Source organism: Bacillus rossius, chromosome 13 (genome assembly GCF_032445375.1).
Source record: "Bacillus rossius redtenbacheri isolate Brsri chromosome 13, Brsri_v3, whole genome shotgun sequence".
NCBI lineage: Eukaryota > Metazoa > Arthropoda > Insecta > Phasmatodea > Bacillidae > Bacillus > Bacillus rossius.
Window position 1 is genome coordinate 44,995,784 of NC_086340.1, and position 24,511 is coordinate 45,020,294.

The following is a 24,511-nucleotide window of genomic DNA, read 5'->3' on the forward strand; positions in this document are numbered from 1 at the left end:
TCCGCCGTCTCGCCCTGCCCCGGGGCTGCGCTGTGAGCATACTCCGTCCGCCGTCTCGCCCTGTCCCGTGGCTGTGCTGTGAGCATACTCCGTCCGCCGTCTAGCCCTGTCCCGTGGCTGTGCTGTGAGCATACTCCGTCCGCCGTCTAGCCCTGTCCCGTGGCTGTGCTGTGAGCATAATCCGTCCGCCGTCTCGCCCTGCCCCGGGGCTGCGCTGTGAGCATACTCCGTCCGCCGTCTCGCCCTGCCCCGGGGCTGCGCTGTGAGCATACTCCGTCCGCCGTCTCGCCCTGCCCCGGGGCTGCGCTGTGAGCATACTCCGTCCGCCGTCTCGCCCTGTCCCGTGGCTGTGCTGTGAGCACACTCCGTCCGCCGTCTCGCCCTGTCCCGTGGCTGCGCATGAGCATACTCCGTCCGCCGTCTCGCCCTGCCCCGTGGCTGCGCTGTGAGCATACTCCGTCCGCCGTCTCGCCCTGCCCCGGGGCTGCGCTGTGAGCATACTCCGTCCGCCGTCTCGCCCTGCCCCGGGGCTGCGCTGTGAGCATACTCCGTCCGCCGTCTCGCCCTGTCCCGTGGCTGTGCTGTGAGCACACTCCGTCCGCCGTCTCGCCCTGTCCCGTGGCTGCGCATGAGCATACTCCGTCCGCCGTCTCGCCCTGCCCCGGGGCTGCGCTGTGAGCATACTCCGTCCGCCGTCTCGCCCTGCCCCGGGGCTGCGCTGTGAGCATACTCCGTCCGCCGTCTCGCCCTGCCCCGGGGCTGTGCTGTGAGCACACTCCGTCCGCCGTCTCGCCCTGCCCCGGGGCTGCGCTGTGAGCATACTCCGTCCGCCGTCTCGCCCTGCCCCGGGGCTGCGCTGTGAGCATACTCCGTCCGCCGTCTCGCCCTGCCCCGGGGCTGCGCTGTGAGTATACTCCGTCCGCCGTCTCGCCCTGTCCCGTGGCTGTGCTGTGAGCACACTCCGTCCGCCGTCTCGCCCTGTCCCGTGGCTGCGCATGAGCATACTCCGTCCGCCGTCTCACACATCCCCGTGGCTGCGCTGTGAGCATACTCCGTCCGCCGTCTCACCCTGCCCCGGGGCTGCGCTGTGAGCATACTCCGTCCGCCGTCTCGCCCTGCCCCGGGGCTGCGCTGTGAGCATACTCCGTCCACCGTCTCGCCCTGCCCCGGGGCTGCGCTGTGAGCATACTCCGTCCGCCGTCTCGCCCTGTCCCGTGGCTGTGCTGTGAGCATACTCCGTCCGCCGTCTCACCCTGTCCCGGGGCTGCGCTGTGAGCATACTCCGTCCACCGTCTCGCCCTGTCCCGTGGCTGCGCTGTGAGCATACTCCGTCCGCCGTCTCGCCCTGTCCCGTGGCTGCGCTGTGAGCATACTCCGTCCGCCGTCTCGCCCTGTCCCGTGGCTGCGCTGTGAGCATACTCCGGCCGCCGTCTCGCCCTGTCCCGTGGCTGCGCTGTGAGCACACTCCGTTCGCCGTCTCGCCCTGTCCCGTGGCTGCGCTGTGAGCATACTCCGTCCGCCGTCTCGCCCTGTCCCGTGGCTGCGCTGTGAGCACACTCCGTTCGCCGTCTCACCCTTCCCCGGGGCTGCGCTGTGAGCATACTCCGTCCACCGTCTCGCCCTGTCCCGTGGCTGTGCTGTGAGCATACTCCGTCCGCCGTCTAGCCCTGTACCGTGGCTGTGCTGTGAGCATACTCCGTCCGCCGTCTAGCCCTGTCCCGTGGCTGTGCTGTGAGCATACTCCGTCCGCCGTCTCGCCCTGTCCCGGGGCTGCGCTGTGAGCATACTCCGTCCGCCGTCTCGCCCTGCCCCGGGGCTGCGCTGTGAGCATACTCCGTCCGCCGTCTCGCCCTGTCCCGGGGCTGCGCTGTGAGCATACTCCGTCCGCCGTCTAGCCCTGTCCCGTGGCTGTGCTGTGAGCATACTCCGTCCGCCGTCTCGCCCTGTCCCGGGGCTGCGCTGTGAGCATACTCCGTCCGCCGTTTAGCCCTGTCCCGTGGCTGTGCTGTGAGCATACTCCGTCCGCCGTCTAGCCCTGTCCCGTGGCTGTGCTGTGAGCATACTCCGTCCGCCGTCTCGCCCTTTCCCGGGGCTGCGCTGTGAGCATACTCCGTCCGCCGTCTCGCCCTGCCCCGGGGCTGCGCTGTGAGCATACTCCGTCCGCCGTCTCGCCCTGCCCCGGGGCTGCGCTGTGAGCATACTCCGTCCGCCGTCTCGCCCTGCCCCGGGGCTGCGCTGTGAGCATACTCCGTCCGCCGTCTCGGCCTGCCCCGTGGCTGCGCTGTGAGCATACTCCGTCCGCCGTCTTGCCCTGTCCAGGGGCTGTGCTGTGAGCATACTCCGTCCGCCGTCTAGCCCTGTCCCGTGGCTGTGCTGTGAGCATACTCCGTCCGCCGTCTCGCCCTGTCCCGGGACTGTGCTGTGAGCACACTCCGTCCGCCGTCTCGCCCTGTCCCGGGGCTGTGCTTGAGCATACTCCGTCCGCCGTCTCGCCCTGTCCCGGGGCTGTGCTGTGAGCATACTCCGTCCGCCGTCTCGCCCTGTCCCGGGGCTGTGCTGTGAGCATACTCCGTCCGCCGTCTCGCCCTGTCCCGGGACTGTGCTGTGAGCATACTCCGTCCGCCGTCTCGCCCTGTCCCGGGGCTGTGCTGTGAGCATACTCCGTCCGCCGTCTCACCTTGTCACGGGGCTGCGCTGTGAGCATACTCCGTCCGCCGTCTCGCCCTGTCCCGGGACTGTGCTGTGAGCATACTCCGTCCGCCGTCTCGCCCTGTCCCGGGGCTGTGCTGTGAGCATACTCCGTCCGCCGTCTCGCCCTGTCCCGGGGCTGCGCTGTGAGCACACTCCGTCCGCCGTCTCGCCCTGTCCAGGGACTGCGCTGTGAGCATACTCCGTCCGCCGTCTCGCCCTGTCCCGTGGCTGTGCTGTGAGCATACTCCGTCCGCCGTCTCGCCCTTCCCCGGGGCTGTGCTGTGAGCACACTCCGTCCGCCGTCTCGCCCTTCCCCGGGGCTGCGCTGTGAGCACACTCCGTCCGCCGTCTCGCCCTGTCCAGGGACTGCGCTGTGAGCATACTCCGTCCGCCGTCTCGCCCTTCCCCGGGGCTGTGCTGTGAGCACACTCCGTCCGCGGTCTCTCCCTGTCACGGGGCTGTGCTGTGAACATACTCCGTCCGCCGTCTCGCCTTGTCACGGGGCTGCGCTGTGAGCATACTCCGTCCGCCGTCTCGCCCTGCTTCAAGCCACTCCGCGCGGTGGTTTGTGTAAGCCCGCGGAATGCCCAGGCCACTCAGGGATGGATCCCGCGCCGAGGAAGGAGATGAGGCAGCTGTAATCCCCGAAGGTATGCGCGCGTGACGTCAGTGGCCGTGCTGGTCTCTTGGCCGCTCAAGTACCTGGCGCGCGTCGCCTCTGCCTCCCGCGTCTGTTGCAATTTTAATCTTATTTCTCGTACGTTTGGTTGGATGGAATACAAAACTGATTCCCAATTGAGGGGCCTCCGTATTGAGTGTTTTTTTTTCCATAGTGGTGAGGCGGAATAAGTGCAAGACTCGCCAGTGATTCCAGCGCGGTTTGTTATATAAGCTCAAGGTTCTTAAACATCTCGTAGTCTTCTCGTCGTCAAGTATGGGATTTGAGTGGTAATAATAAGAGTATATGGCGGAGAAATTAAGATATAGGTGTAATGCAAGTATCTTTAGTTCTTTCTAGAATCTGTAAAGGGTGTTTCACGACTAAACATTTTTTGAGAAAATATGCATTTAAAGCCATTTGCACTCTCCTGTAAGTACAGATGGTATTCGTAAATTGACACCACTCGGAAGTGTCGAGCAGTTTTCAAATCACGTGGGTTTCTTTTTCTGAAGCGCTGCCCGGTTAGGCGGAGTCCTGTGCGCGTGGCAAACATGGCGCATACCATTAGCGGGACACGCAGTGTACACGTAGTGACGCATGCATAGCGACCCAGGTTGTGTATCTCGGTTGAAGCCTGCAGCGTGTCTGAGCGTGCGCTATCGCCTCGCGCGCGGCCGACGCTGGAATTAGCCGTCCTGTGTCGGCGGCTCTGTCACCTCCCCTCCCTGTTCCACGCCGCGATGAAAGGCCCGTTCAATTATCGCAAGGCAAACACGCCGGAAGTTCGATACACTCACCCGCCTATCGATTACTCTACTCCGCCGTCTGGCTCCTCTCGTCACCCCTTTTCTGTGGTGTCTTCCCTGTTTGCTCGCGGCGTTACCTCGTAAGCATTTTTAAAACTAAGTTGGCGGCACTGCCGGAGAGGGTATTTCCTTTGCCTTTAGAGCGATCTGGGTGGGGCCGAGATCCGCTTGTGTGTGGGGGGTTGTGTGTTCGGGCATGACTCGCATTAATTAGGACTGAGTCGCTAACAAAAGTATTGGTGAGGACACTTTTATCTTCGAGGTCCCGTCGCTCTGCGTTCCGAGCTTTTCTGCATAACTCTCTCTCTATATATATATATAAAACACACAAGCAATACCTTGCAAACGTTGTCCTGTCAGTGTTTATTTATTAACCTCTATATATCTAAAATGGATGGTTTGTATGTAATCTAGACTTAATGAAGCATTTAATTTGGAATGGAATTGTATTCCATTTTATTTTCACTCGCCAAATACCATTCAGTCTCAAATCACTATTTGTTGTTATTGAATATTAAGTACAGTAAAAAATAACAATATGCCGATTTTCATGGCGATCAGATTTAACGGTGTAGTAATTGATTAGCTGCAGCGCTATCACTAGCGTGAGTTGTAGCAAAATGGATATCGCGAAAATATTCTCCATATTAAAATATCTATATTCATACTAATGTTCTTGGCGATTGGTCAAACGGTGTCGGGAGTTTATCAACCTCATCCATTATCCACTTATCCAACATCCAAAAAAATATATATATAATATTGGCATATAAGACTTCCAAAGATAGTTTAGTTACCTGTGAGAAATACATTGTGCCAAAAGGAACTTAATGCTGTAGAAACGTGATTGCAGTTAGTTTCCAGCTGCCTCACTCGAATCGGTGACATTATACTCAGTATTTCAGTGACTTAAATTTAATGCAGTGAACCTGAAGTAGCCATATGGCCTCCACGTTCGATTAAGGGCCCTGTACCCAAGATCGGAGACGGCAAAACCTCCCCGCCCCCCCCCCCTCCCCATTATAATTGTACAGTCACGAGCTACATTATAATTGCATGGTTATTTCTTATCTACACTCTTTTTAGTATGTCACTTAACTTGAAAATACAGGGGGTAAAATTATAGGTTACTATTTCGTAAGTCCAAACTAGGCTTTATTTATAAAATTATTTTAGTTTAAAATAACCGCAGCGAGTATGTACATTTATTTCACACACTGAGATAGGCCCGGGCCCTGGACTCAGGGGTCTACAAACCCCCCACTCTTGTGGGGACCATGGGTAGCCATGCCCTGGATCACGTTGCAGCGGCCTGCTGAGTGAGGCAGCTGGTGGGAAAGCCTTCTGTTCACAGACGAGAGAGCCAAACGCCCGATCGTGTGTCTTCGGTTGTTTTTTTTGTTCATTGTAACTCATGATATAGTGGGTTTTCTTATTGGCTGATTTGAGGGTCCCGTATGCAATTTCATGAAGAAATGTCGTGAGTGGTGTCGTTTTGTTCGTCTTTTAATGGAGAATAAGAAAAATTATGGTGGCCATCTCTGTTTTGCGACAGGTGGGCAGGAAAGGTGGTAAAAATGCACAAAAAAGTAAAATTCAATGTTGTTGTCGGGAAAAGTGTGTTAGGACCTTGTGAACGGGTTTCATATACTTAGTTCATTTTCTCTTTTAGATAAACTTCTGAATACCTTTCTTATTTTGGCTTTTTTTTTTGTGGAATGAGGAGGGAAAAAGGGGGCAATTTATATTATTTAATAAAATTTCCTGTAATTTTTTTTTTTCAAAATTTTGTGTGGGGGCGACTACGTTTCCATTTGGTGCTAAGTTTAGTATGTCTAGGTTTTTTCCATTAAGAAGTACACATTTAACAAACTCGATATTGCATAATAATTATCTTTTGTCATTTACGAGTATTTTATACTTCAATATTTTATGAGGAAATCGTTAAATAGAAACCCTATGTGTGATGACATCATCAGTATTAAAATAACAATGCATCATTAAAAGAAATATAACAGATATGCCTATATGAAAGAAAATAATATCTAAGGTATTTATGCATTACACACATCTGAATTGTCATATTCGACATAGAAAATATCAAGATAGTATAGAGATCTAGTACACAATACAGAAACTAATTCATTCTTTGAAGTTTATGGCACACACTATTCTGAATCATCATCTGTTTCGGACATATCATGATCTTGTAAATGGTTATTCTTATTACTGCACTTTGCTTCATCTGCCGAGCAGCGACACATATCTGAATATGGGAGGGCGTTTGTAACACAGGTGCAGGGAGGTGCGCATCTGGATGGGCCACAAGAGCACTTTATTAAATGCAATAGTTCCGGAGGACCATAAGGAAGGTCACACATCACAGGTTTGAATATTCCTGCATCCTCCACCCACCCAAAGTCAGTGATAGGGGAAAGTGTTGGGTTGGCAACATTTGCTTGGTGCCAAACCATTGCCTGGTAGTGCGCTCTTCGTATCGCTGGACGAATTGAACCTTGAGTTGGTGGCATACCGGATCCATCAGTGTGTTTTTTTGAGAAAAACCACCAACTCAGTTCTTCCAATCGTCTGATTAAAGGCGATTTTAAGTAGACAGAACAAATATATTCTTCAAGGTAACAATAACTTGCCTCTTCTAGGCTTTCTGTTTGTCCAAGCGAGGCAAGTGCATTAAGAACATCTGTATTTTCTTCAATGAATCTGTTCCAAAAACTTGTTTTCGATTTGCCTGTGAAATCACCTGTTATATCAGCTCCAGATAGTGCATGCATACCTGGTAGTGCTGCTGCAAGCGAAGGACCTATAGCATTATAAATCTTCCCAATGCAGATTTCTTGCGGTACCACACCTATCTTCATGAAAGTCGTGTCTTTTGGGAGATTTGGATATTGATGAATGATCAATACCAATACATCTGTATCTGGGCTGAAAATTCTCAAGGCAGTAGCACCTCTTTCCACTGCATCAAGTGAATGGAGAATGATTTTGGTGTCTGCTTCTTCTTGGCAACTCTTCAAATTCTTTACACAAATCTTGTTACTCTTGGCAGTATTTTGGTACGAAACTATTATAATTTTATCCATCTCAGTTGCCATGCTAATTAAATTGTTACTCAAAAATTCAGTTAATGCATCTTTGGTTTTATTGTGGGACAGAAGCTTCTTCAATGGTACAGACTTAATTGAAGTGCTTGGTTCAATCTTGTATTGAACAGGTTCATTTCCCCTTTGTCTTATGTCTCTTGTTAAATTTTTTAGGGAATTCTCAAGGTACTTATCGAAAACAATGTGGAATTCTGTGTATATATAGTACTTTGAAAATATTCTGTGGGAAAACTGTTCCGCCAAATCCATCACAGTCTTTGCATCCCTGGATAGCTTCATTGAGTTGACTTCTGCCTTGCCATCTACTATAGCAACAGCCATGTCTGTAGGCGAGATTACAATTTCAGTAGCTTTTGGGAGAACATCAATTCGGTCAGGTTGTCTTTTAGTTACATCTACTAGTTGATTCATAAGTTTGCTCTTTGTATGGCAGTGATACATAGTTCCATCGCTGTTAAACATAGATCGTGGAACAGCAGTCAGTTCATATAGGCCTATGCATTTATTTAAGTCTAGTTGTGGGCGGGATCTACACAGTACAACAAGGCGAATAAACAGTTTTTTATCCTCTTTTATGACCAATGAACCTTCCTTTGTGTTTACTTTCACCTTCTTTACAGTTGATTTGCAAAGCTTTAGTTTGTTCTGGGGTACTGGATCCCATAAATTTACTGTCCTTTTAACAATACGTTCACGAACAAATTTCTGGTACTGCTCCAAACCAAGCTGTGGCATTGCACTAACATCATGAGCTACTTCACATGGTGCCACTGTTTTTGTGACCAAGTTGACCAAGTCATTTCCGCTGTATGTAAATGGATTAGTAAAGTCCTGCAGACAATGCACTACAGATGCAACATTCTTCTGGTGTCTAGTGGACTTTTATTTTGATACTTCATGATGAACAATTCCCTCAAACTTCTCTTTCCCTAATATGTTATTTCCCTCAGCACATAGTTTTGCCAATGCTGGTGAAACTAAAAAGAACTTCGTCAATGTTTTAGCATTCTGTGTAATGCCGACGATACCTCCTGAAACTTTCATTCGGCGGTTCTCTTGCTCCAGTGCTTCATCAGCACCAAGAGAACAAAATGGAACAGAGGTTTTGTTAGGAGCCCATGCACCATTCTCAAGTTCCTTCCATGTTGCATGATCTTCATTACGTAAAGCCTTCATCTCAGCAATGTGCCAAGCACACAAGGTACTGTAGTTTCGTAAGTCCATGGCAAAGAAATATTTGTTAAACTCGTCCAAAGCTGACAGTCTCAACTCCCAATCAGCACTTCGGACAGCGCGAATGAATTCCAGTCAGTAGTGTTATAACCATGTCCATGTAATTCATAACCATTTTGAATGTGGGACAACCTATTTTTTTTCTTACACAGAAATCGTTCAGTTCTTGGAGTAGCTGTAATTCTTCTATTTTTGCTGTCAATTCAGTAGTTGCTAATGTAATGGCTTTGGAATTTCTTGTTTGCCAACCTTTTCTCAATTTAACTATAGCAGTACTCAGCTGTTCGTGCAAACTAGGTCTCTCATTAAAAAACATTTCCAAAAGAAGAGTGATCAATGCATTGAGTGTTACTGTATGAGCCTTACATGAACGACGAACAGGTTTTCCTTCCAACAATTTCTTAGTGGTTGTTTCTCCGAATATTTCACTTTCAACCCATATTTCAGGAATTCCAGTTAGCTCAATGTAGGTCCCAATAGCTCTTAACATTGCCATAGTTATGTGCAAATCTCCGGGAAGTAATACCCAATTATCTACAGATTTAGTCATTTGCAAGTGTTTCAAAGGTCTGTACAGTCCGAGGTCAGCAGTAACCACAACTTTTTGACTAGGGCCTCTGATCTTGTCATTAATGTTTTCCATTGTTTTCATAGCTGTGTACTGTGCCGATGAGTCTGTTGCGGGTAATGGTAGTAGAGGCATAACACAGATTCTTGTTTTATTTTTCACCTTATTTATCATGGAGTTGTGTGCAGACCATGTTAACATATCTTCATATTGGTCTTCTTCATGATTTTTCGACTTCAAACTAGTCATTATCCAAACTAAGTCTTGGGTTGCTGCGGACATTGTAACTGTTGGTGTACTTTCGGATTCAACAACATTCATTTTAGGGCTTATTGGATTAAAATGTTTTGAAATACTACAGAAAGTAATTGGCTATATTGTTTCTGGAATGTCTAATGTATCACTAGTTGCAGAAATTGAAAGTTTTTCTAACACATCACCATCCTCAATCGATTGATAAGCTACAATCACTGTAGCATGCAGAGTATTTCGTCCATCTGGAGTGTCTTCTTTGAAATCTATGTTGTCTACAGCAAAGTGGACAAATCTTCCAGGTACTAAATCAGGTGGTATGTACATGCCACTAGAATCACTATTTTTTTCTAGTACTGTTTTGGCTACTTGTCTGTCTATTTCCCAAACACGAGAGTAATGAACAGACATTCCAGCATTATGCAAAAAGTGTACAAGGTTTGCACTACGTGTAAAATGATGAACTGAGAGTCCTGCACAAACTTGTAATGGAAGTTCACGTGTGTGTCTGATGGTTTTATCTCCAACATGTTTCTGGTCATTTTATAGACACTTGTACATTAATAATTGAGTCAATCTGTTTGTTCGTTCATCCATCTGCTTGGTGGGTTTGGGTTCAGATGAAATACTACCCTTTCCTATCAAACACCATTTGAAGAATAATTATATTTCCTGAGGGACCTGTCTACTGTTCCAATCAAAACTTCCACAGAAGGTCGATTTTTCAGAACCTAAAATAAGTTTTCTCAAAACCTTTGATGCGGCTAAAAGAATTCTGAAATCTTCTTGTGTATCTTCCTCAATTTTACTAACTGCAGCATTTTTTGTAGATGTTAGACACACTCGTTCAGATTCATTTTTCCGCTTTGCTGGTGTGTATACAATACCAGGTATTTCTTCGACAATGTACTGCTTAAGCTCTCTTCGTGATAGAATCTTGACGATGTCATCAACACCATTGGAGATACATACATTTTTGTAAGTATTGTGGATGTCTGTCATACAGGCTACATTACCCTGTAACAAGAATTCTTCAAGCATGCTAATGAACTCAATATCTGAAGCAATTAGGGGTGTGGGATGATGATCTTTGTTTTCAGGTTTACTACGGAGAACATTTTCAACAATTCTCGTCCAGCATACTCGGTGATATAGAACATCTATTGCATGAGCATCTGCTGGGTCAATGCATTCGCAAAGTCTCACATGCCATGTATTATTTGCCCTAATGTTGACAGCTGATTTTAATTTACTGCCAGCTGAAATACTAGATACATGGTGCGCATGCCTTCTTGTTTCTTTTCCATCACAGAAAAAGCATAAAGATTTGTCATATGTTGATGTCTGTTAGCGTCTGGTAAAAGGTGCTGAAGACATGGGTGCTTGGAATATTGACTAATTCTGTATACGTTTCTGAAATTTTTTCTAAGCACTCTGCCTTCTTTTCTTATGTGTTATATTTTTATAGCAACTAAGATGCCAGCGTACATTTAAATCGTGCATATTTTGAACTGATACATCGTCCTGTAAACACTTCAAAATGCTTTCGCACTGTTCGTCTTTCCATGCAGCTAAGTCTGTTATTGCTTCAGAAAGATGCTTGTATGACTCTTCACCAGGATTTAATACAAAACACTCTTTTTGTGTTGTTTCATCACACAACATACAGGCATCATTATTGTAAAGTCTTTTCCTTTTGCCTCCGGCATTAATACTGGCATTCGCAAGCGACTTCATCTTCTAATCATCATAGATATCTGTGAACATAAGATAAAACCACTATAAAATATTATTCATGTCACAACTATACATACACTTACTCCAGATAACATAATTACGATCACATAACTTCGTTATGTGATCATAATTGATTATTTTGTAATCTTATTACATGCAGTTCCTTAAAGTTGTCCCACTCCTTTTGTTTTGTTTTTTCTAATTATACTCTTCCCCACTCCCCCACCCTCACAACTCAAATTTTTTTTTTATTGTTTCATATTTTATTGACCACCTTATAGTTGACAAAATTAAACTATTCTCATTGTTTTAGCCAAATTTTTACCCACAGTAACATTATTATTTTTAAAGTACATATATTCACTCTCTCCTTCTATATTTCCCCCCCTTTCACAATTCTCAGTCGCGAATCAGAGATGGCCACCATCATTTTTCTTATTCTCCATTAAAAGACGAACAAAATGATACCACTCATGATATTTCTTCACAAAATTGCATACGGACTTAACTTAGAAAACCCACTAATAACTAATGGTCAATTATGTTAGGTTAGCTACATTATAAATACTTTAAAACATTGTGGACGGTTGATTTGGTTAGGATAGCTACATTAAAGATACTGTGAAATCATGTAAACGGTTTCCCCCCAAATGAATACCCCTGTTGTGGTACGGAAAAGAAAATAAAGCGAGCATGAACTTCGGGGAACGTCCGGGTGTGGCTCTCTCGTCTGTGAAATGAAGGCTTGCCCAGCTGGTGCCTGCTCCATATTCCATCACAAGTACCGAGCGGGATCTCTCGACCTGCAGACCTGAATGTGTCGGTGATAACCCCCACTACCCCGTGTCGCCGGCTCGGCAGTTGGACTCCTGCCAGGCCCGTGTTCCTCTTCCCAGGGCGACAGAGTGTTCGCAGGAGGGAGATAGCTCATACAGAAGAGCGACTATTACGGCGGAACCTGGAACCATGTTCCGCGCGACGTGTGACGCTATCTGTTGGATGGGTCCAGAACCACTAGCTTAAAATAAAATAAAAATAAAAACGGGCTAGAGTTTAAAATGTAGTAGCTTGGCTTCTGGGTTGTAGCCGTGTCCTTGGCGAATAATTCACCTACGTTTCGGTTAACATTGCAGTCGCCATCATCAGGGAGCAGTCCTCAGTAGGTAACTGCTCCCTGATGATGGCGACTGCAATTTCGACCGAAACGTCGGTGAATTATTCGCCAAGGACACGGCTACAACCTACAACCCAGAAGACAAGCTACTTCAGACAATGGCCGTGAAAGCCTGCGAACATTATTAGAGTTTAAAATCCAAAGTTTTAGATTTATAATGTTAATTTAACTAATTTATGACTAACTGGGCGAAAAAAATAACATTTAAATATGTTGTGCAATAAACAAAAGCGTGTTCTGTATAAATCAGTAGTAGATGAGAAATTTCTGGTATGTTGAACTACAAACTATTTGGCTGCCAAAATAAAGTGAATTAGTTTTCACTGGTTTGTTTGCCTGATAATAGCTGGCGAATTACTTCTCACAGTTGATGTTGCTATGCACCTAAACAGCTTTATTTGGAAAACATATGCACAGGTTCGTGGTTTTTATTAACATTTATTTGTTATTATAACCTTTTATATTGCTGTCAAGCTCATCTTAGTATCACTCTTTACTTGTGGATGCTTTATTAATAACCAACGTAATGCATTATCTGCATTATTTCAGGGTGTCTACAGATCACGACAGTCCCGAAAGTAAAGCAAAAGTAAGGAAATGAAGGACTGGTTATGAATACAAAATACGAAACAATGGTGCTGGAAATCACGAAACTTAAATTTTCACCATCAGTTTGCCTACTTGCGTTTGTTTTAGACACTTAATTTTAGACCATTTAGATGAACGTTTGCTTATGTTTGATATTGGTTACATATCTAGATTTAAGAATCACCCATTGACAACATAATTACAGTAGAAAATTATTTTTTAAAGGGTCTTAAAATAGTCTTGAAAATTTATTCACCGGGTATTTGTAGACAGCCTGTAGTTTTTTCAACCTTAGCTATGTTTTCTATAGGAAAAATGTAATAAATATGTAGTTTTTGGATGTTTAAAAATGCTCAGAAAGAACTACTTTGTACCGACTACAGACTGTTTTTACCCTCCTTGGTACTGACTACAGACTGTTTTCAATCTCCTTGGTACCGACTCAGTGTTTGTTAATTTCTATTACACTGGGAGTTTGTAAACGAACCCGCAACCCTCGCTACGGGAGCGTGTCACGGTAGCGAATACGACTACCTTAAAATGTTAGTCTCAGGGTTACGTAATTGTAACATTACGTTAACTTTACAGCTGTCTTTTTTTTCACGCATGTTTTACATGTTAGGCTGAGTTTAGAAAGTCCAGGATTGTATGATTGCTTGACAGAATGGAAAAACCTATGTTGCCGTTTATTTTCAATTGAATTATAAAGTAAATTTCAACTTGCAGAGTTTGTGTATTTTTCCCACGTTCTACATTTTTATTTTTATGGCTTCTTCTTGAATCGGTAGGTGGGATCATGTGACGTTTAAAAAAGGACTAATACATGTTGTGTTTCTTTATAAAAGCCGCTTGAAACTGAATTAGCGAGTATTGAATATCGAAGCAGCTGTTGTACACGTGAGGGGATGGACTGTGGGGATGGGCGTGCCAGTGTACAGTGGACCTGGTGATTCGCCCCGGCGCCGGCGGTGGCTGCGCGCGTAATCAAGTCAGCGGCTGCTGGAGCCTACGAGGGTGTAATGTGCTGTTAACGAGGTTTGCCTCGGGACAGAAAGCCTCTCCGCTGGTGCGCCCCGCCTCATGCAGAGTCGGGATCTGTCACCTCTCTGGAGACCTCGTGGGGTCCTGCATGCAGTCTCACGTGGTGACTGGGGTTGTGGTCAGGTTCCGCGTCCCCGATAGGCCCTCCCTGGGGGCAAATAATTTTGTTGGGCCCCTTTCCCTACTATTTAATGTAAAAGTGAAACTTCTTTGGCAGTTCAAACTTCGGCTAGTAAGTATATCTTAGGTAGCAGGTAGCGCTATCGAGGCGGTAGGAAATGCAGGGAATGTTTCAACAGCGAGCTAACGGCAAATATAAAATACAAGACTTTCACAGTTGACTATAGGATACCTATATATATTTTCTGAAACTAGCACATGTGCACATCCTGTCTTATTCTTTCGTTCATCTATCTCTCTCTGTTCCATTTTTTTTTTGGGTGGAGACTATTCATCCACAAAGATGAGAACGAAAACGAACCCAGCAATGTATATCGCATAGTGCTCTCTTTATTTATTTTTGGTCAGGCACCTATAGCATATATAGTATAGTCTCAGTTATTTTAATTTATTGCCTGCATGCTGTATGCAAGTACCCTCAATAGACTTGCTTCGTCCAAATTAATTTAATATTTATTTATTATAGCCTGTGAACATTTTTCGTGATATTTTGTTACCGTTACACGAGATAACTACAGACACAACATACTCATTACAACTGATGTTTAATTTACTATACTTTCGCTGCTTGGTATATGTTTTTTAACGAATAACATTTGCATAATTAAATGGCTTAAATCTAATAAAATTTCAAGATAATATCTCATAAATTAATACTTGCTGAAACTCTATATAGTTCCTTTTAAAACTACGAAACGAGTCAGTATTTTTAGTCTTTTTCATACTGAGAGCCGGAATGAACCAAGACACGAAGAGCGAGTACACCACTCAAGATGAAAATTTGCAGGACAGTATGTTGAATGGTATGTTGTCCATGACTTGGCGCAGGTGAATTCTATTACTTGTATTTTCGCTGTATAAGCGTTCCTAGGTGGGTGCAAGACGTGTCGTTCCGTACTGTTAGCGTCTGCTCTTTCACATACACTCATGCAGGCTGTAAGGGACGCACCACTACGCCGACAGCTAGAAAACTGCTGTGTACCACAACGCCGAAATACACTAACGCCGGAAAATGCCATTGCAGGACTGCCACAAAGGTTAGGTTATACTAGGTTAGGTTAGACTAGGTTAGGTTAGATTAGGCTAGGATAGGCTAGGTTAAGTTAGGTTAGGTTATATTACGCTAGGTTAGGTTAGGTTTGATTTGATTGTGGTATTTCGGCGTTAAGGTACATTTAAGAAACACACATAAATTAATTCAGTTGTTATTTCGGCGTTGTGGTACACAGCAGTTTTCTAGCTGTCGGCGTTGTGGTAACGACTCCAGGCTGTAGCGTTAGAACTGCTGTCGCTCTACTTCGACATTGACATCAACAGAAAACAGAATTGAAGAAACTGGAGGTTAAATTGGAATGCTGATGCAGGATACTACAATGGCCACGGATATTTTGGAGCAGTACCGTAGGTGACCCGGTGTTAGGTTTACTGGCATTGTTCTGAATACATGGACCAAGTAGTGTTGGACATCAACACCTTTAACCTTCCTGATATCGCAGTGATGGAAATGAACCATTGTCACCAGATGGGAATGGTAAAGGGCTTAAATGTGTTGTCTAATCATCTATTAAATGTAGTGTTTAGGGCTAAGCGTAAATGATCAAAGACGGACATAACTTCAGGATGACCTAACAGCTGGCAGTCATTTTCGTCATCAGGCGGCCTTTTAGAAGTTCTTAATGCTCTTAGAAATGTATGGATCATGGATAGCAGGATCGTAGTCGACATTGATGCCAAGAAGCATTTTTTGTTCACTTGTGTTAAGGACTTTTAAAAAGGTTGGTGTGTTCTATTGTGTACCTTGATGCGATGTTTCATGCGTTAGTCATTTAGCTACCCATAAATGTTATAATTTTAGGTACTATTTTGCCATAAGTATTTTAGTAATTTGTTGTTTGGAATTGAAAAATAAAATAAACTTAATCTACAAATCATTGTTGTATGTTCCAGATTAGTTACGTCTCTAGTTTATCCCAAGATGTGATCGCGTCATAGTCATTCACCTTGCCTGGTCGTGTGATGGTGTCCTCTGCAACAGCTATGTTGGTAAGTGCTGTATATTTTTTATCTCCTCACTTTTATTATGTCTATACCTTTTAGCCTTTTAGCCTCCATCTGTAGCGGAGCCTTTCGTGTTGTTACAAAATAATGAGCAAGTCTGTGGAGTGGGTACGGTATATTTAAGTTAGTTATTGTAGTTAGTAACTGGTTATCTCCACAAAACGCAGCTGCTCAAAAGCTAATACTCAAAATTTGTTTAAAAAACTTGAAGGAAGGATCGTATAAACGCCATCACAAAGTGAGTTTTGATCAACAAAGATGTTAACACCACATCATCAAGGAATTGGCGGTAAACTTAGTTATGCAAAAAAAAATGTTTTGTTGTTCAGGGTTTGTTCTAATTTTGAACCGGGCAATATCGGTAGAAATGGAGTAATGGTGGTGGAAAAGCCTTGGTTAGTACTGGTGATATCTTGAATTAGTTTCAAACAAGACCAGGCATTATTCCTGGAATTTTCGCATGTAGGTTAAAAACCAAAAGGAGATAAGTTATGGAGTTGGATTATTTAGATTTTTGTGAATGAAAACAAGGCTTTGGTGTTCTTTAAGTGATAACTTTTAACAGTGCCAATCCCACGAAGTCCTTGGTTGTCCTGGTCTTCCTCTTCTCGCCCCACGTCTCACTGACCGGCAATCAACTGTGAGACTGAGTGTCGCAACCCAGAAGAACATCTCGCTTTTGAACCAGGGTTTTATGTCTTGCAGAACGAGGCGGGCGATTTCCAGATCGCTTTGACCTCATTACACTCTGCCCCTACCCCTCCTCGAGGTCCTCTTGCTCTTAATGACGTCGTTTGTCATCCCGCCGCGAGCTGTTTGTCTCGTCGTTAATCTATCGTTAGTGCTCGCCCCCTCTCCCTTCCCATCCATTGGCGCCTTTCGAGGATCGACGAGAGACGTTGCTTCACGCTTTTGCCGTCCGCCTCCGCCTAGCACTGACCTTGGGCTGGCCCTGACCCTAGTATAGCACATACCTTGAGTTGGCAAAGATCTTGGGCTGGCGCTGACCTTGGACTGGCCCTGACCCTAGTATAGCACAGACCTTGAGTTGGCAAAGACCTTGGGCTGGCGCTGACTTTGAAATTCCACTGACCTTGGGTGGGTGCCAACTTTGAGCTGGTACTGACCTTGAGCTTGTGCTGACTTTGGGCTGGCAATGACCTTGGGCTTGCAATGACCTTAGACTGGAGCTGACATTGGGCTGGTGCTGACCTTGAAATTTCACTGACCTCGAGCTGGTGCCAACTTTGTGCTGGTGTTGACCTTGTGCTAATGCTAACATTGAAATTGCACTGACCTTGGTTTGACAATGATCTTGGGCTGGCACTGATCTTGGTCTGGCACTGACCTTGGGATGGTACTAACCTTGGACTCGTAATGGTCTTGGGCTGGCGCTAAACTAGGGCCTGTTTGTTTACCATACTGCTCATAGTGTGTAAGGAGAGTGCAGAAGTGCATTTATGCCATGTGCTATTCAGTTGATGGGCTTTGCTGTTGGCCTGAAGTAAAGTTTATTGTGATATCCCGAGTTTGTGTTCTCAGGGAAATGGAAAAAAAGTATTTCTCTGGTAATTTTACAGGATTTGGTTTCTTAATTTTTGTTGAAAGAAAATACAGTCTGTGTTATTTTTCTTTTTGGCAAAGAAATCTAAAACAACCCAAGCCTTCGTACTTTTTACTTCATTGCAATTAAAATGCGTGCTTAAACCATATGTCGTTTTGACAAAGTGTAAGCATGTTTAATTGGTTACAGATGTGTGATTGATAGGTTCTGACCTTAAGACATTGGAGAGGATGCTAAGTCTCTACATTTATTATAAGTACATTGGATATTATTCGATTTTTTATACATTGCCTACTGACAGCACCGTGCAATACAAGTGGCGCATTACGTGGTGAAACTAGTAAGTTTCTGGGGAGGACAATTGCAATGGGCTATAGTTGTTTTATTCTTGGGACATGATGTCTCGTAATAATAACAAAGTTACCCTGCACATATGTTAAGTAGGTTTAAGAAATTTGGAGATTTTTAGCCAGCATCTGTTTTTTTATTAATTTCGTAACAAAAGTTACTCGAAAACGAAAATATTGTGGATTAATTTGTAGAGCTCACTTTCCCACAAAAAAACACTAATTTTTTTTACTTAACTCCTACTATTTACAAAGAACCAATCCAATACCCGAAACAGTTGGTTTTTTAGACAGTGCAGTGAGACAGGTCGCCTGTGGTTGGCCAAACAGCTCAGCCAATCAGAAGAGAAGAGGCCACTGATTTGTCCGCACCCCCAGCTAATCACAGAAGCCCAGATCTGATTGGTCAAACCAACAGGCCAACTAGACGAAAGAGGAAGGCTGTGATTGGCCCACAGCTGCAGCCAATCGGTAAACATTCCTCTCAGATGAGAGTATTAAAGACAGAAGAACTTGTAATATCAGTAGGTAACTCTACCCTGATTATGGCGACTGCAATTTCGACCGAAATTTCGGCGATATATTCGCCTTGGACGTGGCTACAACCCAGAAGCCAAGCTACTTCATACCTTTTTCGCTTTTTTATTTTCTTGTAATTATATTATTTTCCATAATGTTAACCTGCAGATGTTTAATACAGATTCTTGTGGCTTTACATAATTTTGGGGAATTCAGATTCCACAGAAAAATGATCGGTGAGCCAATTTAAGTTTGAGACGGCGTGGAACATTTAACGAATTCAAAAATGCGCTAGGGAGCTGTCGTCTATTGTGCCTGCAAGTTTAGGGTTCATTTGTCAATTGGTTGGAATTTTGATACTCTTGTCAGCTCTTGGACCGGGCTCCAGGAAGATCCCTCTCGGCTCTTTGTGACTGCCCTGGTTCTGTTCTCTGCGCCTAGCGCCCTCGCTGTCAGTCGCCATAGCAGTCCATGTGTTCGTGCACATCTCTGCCGAAAATAAGGTTTTAATAAAAATTCCATTTGTAACTTTCATCGGTTTCCAAACATAATTTAAGGTTGATTTGTGCAATGAAAAAAAATGTGTGCATAAAGTCCATGGTCGACATAAGTGAAACTTATTTCTTATTAGGTATGGTTCTTTCTCATTAGTAGAGACCTGCAAAATTCGCGGATTCATTTCGTGATGTGCTACAATTCAAATAATTATACCTTAGCGCTGCTTCTGCAATTGGTTCACTGTTAATCTGGAGTAATGAGGGCCAATTAGAGACCCTCGCTAAAGAAGTGTCGAATCACAGACACTTGGTCGAGAAGACTCACAAGTCAGCAGCCAATGAACAGGTGGCATTTGCCCGAGTGTGTAGAGTGTAGTAGAGTCTATCCTGGAGGTCATTGAATCCGCGAATTTTGCAGGTCTCTACTCATTAGGTATGGTTAAAGGTAAATCATTAGTATTTTTTTATTGAAAAAGAGATTATATAAGAAAATAATAAGAATGAGAGAATCATCTCGAAAGAAAAAAAATTGTGCCCCTTTTGGTGGTTTATTCTTACGTTGCCTTTGATAATACTTCTTATCTACTTCAGCATTTTTATTATTTTTAGGCATTATGTTAAATCAAGATCACCAGCTGAATAAAATAGAAAAGAAAATATCACCAATAAAATATAATTGAAACTTATAAAGTCTTATTACACAAGTCTATAAGTACTTTTAACATTTCAATTCAAGTTTATATATTCATTAACCAGAAATAAATTACACTTACAAAAAATTTATTAAGTCTATAAGTTTTTATACATTGTCAATTTACACTTTCACATAAAAATGAATGATATACATAAAGTAGGTTGCACAAATAAATATCGTCCTCATACTCTTTCTTGTCTCTCGAAAAGAAATTCAGTTCAAAAGTAGGTCACATAAACGAATGGTAAAATAATGCCTTGAGTATATTACTTGAGAATATCTTGAGAGAAATGTAAATATGCGAGCACTCTCCGCCCCAGGCGGCGGCCTGATGGTACGAGATAAGCGGAGCTGCGTTATGCAGAGCAGTCATTTATATTCCGGGGACGCCACACCGGTCGGTGTCGTAAAGACGAGGAGAAACAGCCGGCAGTCCGGGTGGAACTGGGTCGGGCACGAAGAGCAGCAGCTGGCAAACCGGGTGGAACTATGTCGGGCATGAAGAGCAACAGCCAGCAGTCCGGGTGGAACTCGGTCGGACACGAAGAGCAGCAGCCAGCAGTACGGGTGGAACTGGTTCTAGCACGAAGAGCAGCAGCCGGCAGTACGGGTGGAACTCGGTCGAGCACGAAGAGCAGCAGCCAGCAGTACGGGTGGAACTGGTTCTAGCACGAAGAGCAGCAGCCGGCAGTATGGGTGGAACTCGGTCGGGCACGAAGAGCAGCAATCAGCAGTACAGTACGGGTGAAACTGGTTCTAGCACAAAGAGCAGCAGCCGACAGTACGGGTGGAACTCGGTCGGGCACGAAGAGCAGCAGCGGGCAGTACGGGTGGAACTCGGTCGGGCACGAAGAGCAGCAACCAGCAGTACGGGTGGAACTGGTTCTAGCACAAAGAGCAGCAGCCGGCAGTACGGGTGGAACTCGGTCGGGCACGAAGAGCAGCAGCGGGCAGTACGGGTGGAACTCGGTCGGGCACGAAGAGCAGCAACCAGCAGTACGGGTGGAACTGGTTCTAGCACAAAGAGCAGCAGCCGGCAGTACGGGTGGAACTCGGTCGGGCACGAAGAGCAGCAGCGGGCAGTACGGGTGGAACTCGGTCGGGCACGAAGAGCAGCAACCAGCAGTACGGGTGGAACTGGTACTAGCACAAAGAGCAGCAGCCGGCAGTACGGGTGGAACTCGGTCGGGCACGAAGAGCAGCAGCCAGCAGTACGGGTGGAACTGGTTCTAGCACGAAGAGCAGCAGCCGGCAGTACGGGTGGAACTCGGTCGGGCACGAAGAGCAGCAGCCAGCAGTACGGGTGGAACTGGTTCTAGCACAAAGAGCAGCAGCCGGCAGTACGGGTGGAACTCGGTCGGGCACGAAGAGCAGCAGCGGGCAGTACAGGTGGTACTGAGTCGGGCGCGAAAAGCAGCAGCCAGCAGTACGGGTGGAACTGGTTCTAGCACGAAGAGCAGCAGCCGGCAGTACGGGTGGAACTCGGTCGGGCACGAAGAGCAGCAGCCGGCAGTAAGGGTGGAACTTGGTCGGGCACGATGAGCAGCAGCCGGCAGTACGGGTGGAACTCGGTCGGGCACGAAGAGCAGCAGCCGGCAGTAAGGGTGGAACTCGGTCGGGCACGAAGAGCAGCAGCCGGCAGTACGGGTGGAACTCGGTCGGGCACGAAGAGCAGCAGCCGGCAGTAAGGGTGGAACTTGGTCGGGCACGATGAGCAGCAGCCGGCAGTACGGGTGGAACTTGGTCGGGCACGATGAGCAGCAGCCGGCAGTACGGGTGGAACTCGGTCGGGCACGAAGAGCAGCAGCCAGCAGTACGGGTGGAACTGGTTCTAGCACGAAGAGCAGCAGCCGGCAGTACGAGTGGAACTGGGTAGGGCACAAGGAGCAGCATTTAGTTGTCTGTGGCCGCACAGTGACAAGCCTGGAGGCGCGTGTTTATAGTTGGTGGTGGTCAGTGTAATACATTCTTTTTACAAGTATCAGTGATATTCGGTGTAATCGGCTACCTACTATCATCCAAGGTCCTATCTAAGAAATTTTTCCATAATAAGCAAACATAAACTGTCATTCAAAGCATCCACAAGCAGTTACGAGCACTAATAGATAAAATAAATGCAAGGGTACTGTCATACATAACTCTCTCTCTTTTGCACTTGTGTAACTTAAATGTCCCCTTAGAATGACTTTGGGAGACTGGTTAATCTTTTAGTTTCAAAAGGCTAAACAAAAAAAAAGGTATGTATTCGTCTGAATATAAGTGCCTCTAAATTTTTTTAACCTTTAATTACTTTAAAATCAATAAAGAAAACATGGACTTCAAAAACAGGTTCAAAAGGTAACTTAATTTATGTATATGTATTGACAAAGTATATTCAATTATAACATTTAATGAGTTGGTTGAAAAATAAATAATAAACTTATTAAATTATATTAAGAATAATATTAAGAAAAATAGTTCATTAATAAGCCATCCCGAATTAGAATATCATTAAGGTTACATTTGTCATAGTTAGAACGGAATCAAAACAATCAGTTAACATTAGCAATCTCCAGTAATTAGAGTATTCAAAGTTCCGCAATAAATATTTTTGTTGTTCCAGTCTCTTTAATGTAGTTATCTGTTGGGCACGCTGAAGATATCACAAAAATCTGGAGGACTGGAGATTTGACGCTAGCTGGCCGAAGGTGACGTGTTGCATGGCATCAGGGCGCCTTGGCCATCCTGTTTGCTGGAGGTAGGACTCGAGGGTGGTGTAGTTAGGTCCACATCCTGCCCTTGGACCCTGTCTGCGAACAAGCCCGAATCGAACATGATCAGAACTGGTTCACAGACAGTTTGTAAAATAGGCAGAAAACGCCCACTAAAAACAGTGATAGCCGGGGAATAAAGTTAGACAAAAATTCACCCGACAGGGAGGTGGCTTCCAGCATCAGCAGGGTAGCCCGCCAGGGTGTGAACCTCGCGAATACACACGGTTGTCGCCGACGTTTCCAGAATTTAATATCGTCTTTACATTTATCAAAGTTTAACTACCTCTACCAGGCATGCAGACTAGCTAAGTAATGGTTAAAAATGAGTTGTAGGGAGAACATCCCTTGCCCAGTTGACTACATATTTGCACGACGACCGGACTGAAGTCTTGTGCGACTCGCCGACGATGCGATGTTGTCAGTATGCTCTCGCGGTGCGAAATATTTTCGGGGTGGCCGCGACTCGTAATTAAAAAGGCGAAGTCAATCAAAAGAAAGGGGGGAGACTCCGGCTTCCGGACCGAAAGGTTCCGAAGATTTCCGAGGGGGGTGGTCGAGAAATACTGACTTCGATATCTCGAAGTTGGTGGTACTGGCCGATGTCAGCGCGACCTACTAAAGGGGTGGGGTGTCAGAAACAAGAAAATAAAGTCTCGCGTATCTCTCGCACGAGATGCATAGAGCTTATGGAGGAGACTAGTGCAGCGCTCTGGTGGCTTGGAAATGAATTACTGGGCACTGTTGATTGTGTGAGGTGCCAGGGGGCAGGCGTTTAGCGGGCGTTCAAACACCCAGGAGAAATAACTCGCAAATCTGCCGTGAGAGGGCAGAGGCGGTGCCTTAGCAGACTGATGGATGTCCTTGAGGTTAGGCCGGGGTTGGTGACCAGCCAGTGAACTGGGTCTGGTTCCCTGGAAAGGCCGGAGAGAGGGGGTGGGGTGGAAACTGTGTTGCTGTGGGGAATTCTCTCGGCAGAGGCCTTCGACATGCCGAGGGCTCGAACAAAACGACTCTTGCTTGTGTCTGAAATCGCTCGCGTAAGACTGGCTCTCAGAACCTAGCTGCTCTAATATCATGCAGGACATATCACTTCTTGTCTTGACTCGGAGGATAATTACAAGCTACGGCCATGCATCAAAGCGAGAAGACGACGAGCGCACTTGTTGGGTCATTAGATGGTTGGCAAAATTTAGATACAGCACTGGAAGGGATTGGGAAGTTTTTTTGCTGCAAAAATTACTAGCAAAATTATTTTTCCAAGATTCAAATTTGGAATTGTTCTTCGAATATGCTAATTGGCGGCACATTACACATTCTTTCAGTCTACGTGCAACCAAAAGAATCCGTCAAATTTTCCGTGTGTATTCTCATTTCATTTAGCTATTGATAATGCCTTTTGCCGAAGTAATGTCCTCCAGTTACCATATTATAAGTTGGATCATAAACGAATAAATTAACTGTTTTTTCCTACTTATGAAACATTGACCTATGAATTAGGGTGAAAATAGCAGCCTTTTTATTACTCTTTATTTGGATTATCGCCGATATACGGTTCTTTGTTACATCCCCTTTTTATGTGTTTTTTTTCTCCATATTTAATCATTGATTCAAATAACTTTCAAAAAATTAGGTGGAAAATAAAACAAACACTAAACCAATGATTTGTGTTTTATAATTTATATTTATTTTTATGTTTTTTTTAATCTTTTTTGATTTACGTATACGTATACATATACTAAATACCTTTTTACAATAAACTTTAAATGTGTGTGTTTTTTATGGTAACATTTCTGTATCTACCGTTTAAAAGAAGATTTTAAAACAAAATATTGTACAGGGAACTTGCATCTGCGCCAATGGAAATAACCGTAATGTGTTATTTTATCGCGATGATTGCGACCCCGTTCCTCCTCTGTACGCCGTTCCATTTCGAAACAGTTTCTACCCGTACAAGTGCTGAGTGGACTGCTGGAAGCAAACAGGGGGAAACTTTACAGATACGACGCGCGCATATACAACGACT

At 45.3% G+C, this 24,511-nt stretch overlaps 2 protein-coding genes across 6 annotated transcripts in view; both read left to right on the forward strand.

The window, feature by feature from the left end:
- The window catches only part of LOC134538507 (neurocalcin homolog), a 586,036-nt gene that overhangs the window by 300,452 nt on the left and 261,073 nt on the right, over positions 1-24,511 (forward strand). The window lies entirely within an intron of this gene.
- Positions 1-24,511, forward strand: part of LOC134538505 (neuronal calcium sensor 2) — a 560,474-nt gene that overhangs the window by 300,265 nt on the left and 235,698 nt on the right. For 2 of the 5 annotated variants that reach the window (XM_063379886.1, XM_063379887.1), the window contains exon 3: positions 16,004-16,099. The exons of the other annotated variants lie outside the window; for them this stretch is intronic. The gene's annotated coding sequence lies outside the window, so the exon portion shown is untranslated. The remainder of the gene's footprint in view (positions 1-16,003; positions 16,100-24,511) is intronic. 5 annotated transcript variants of the gene reach the window in all.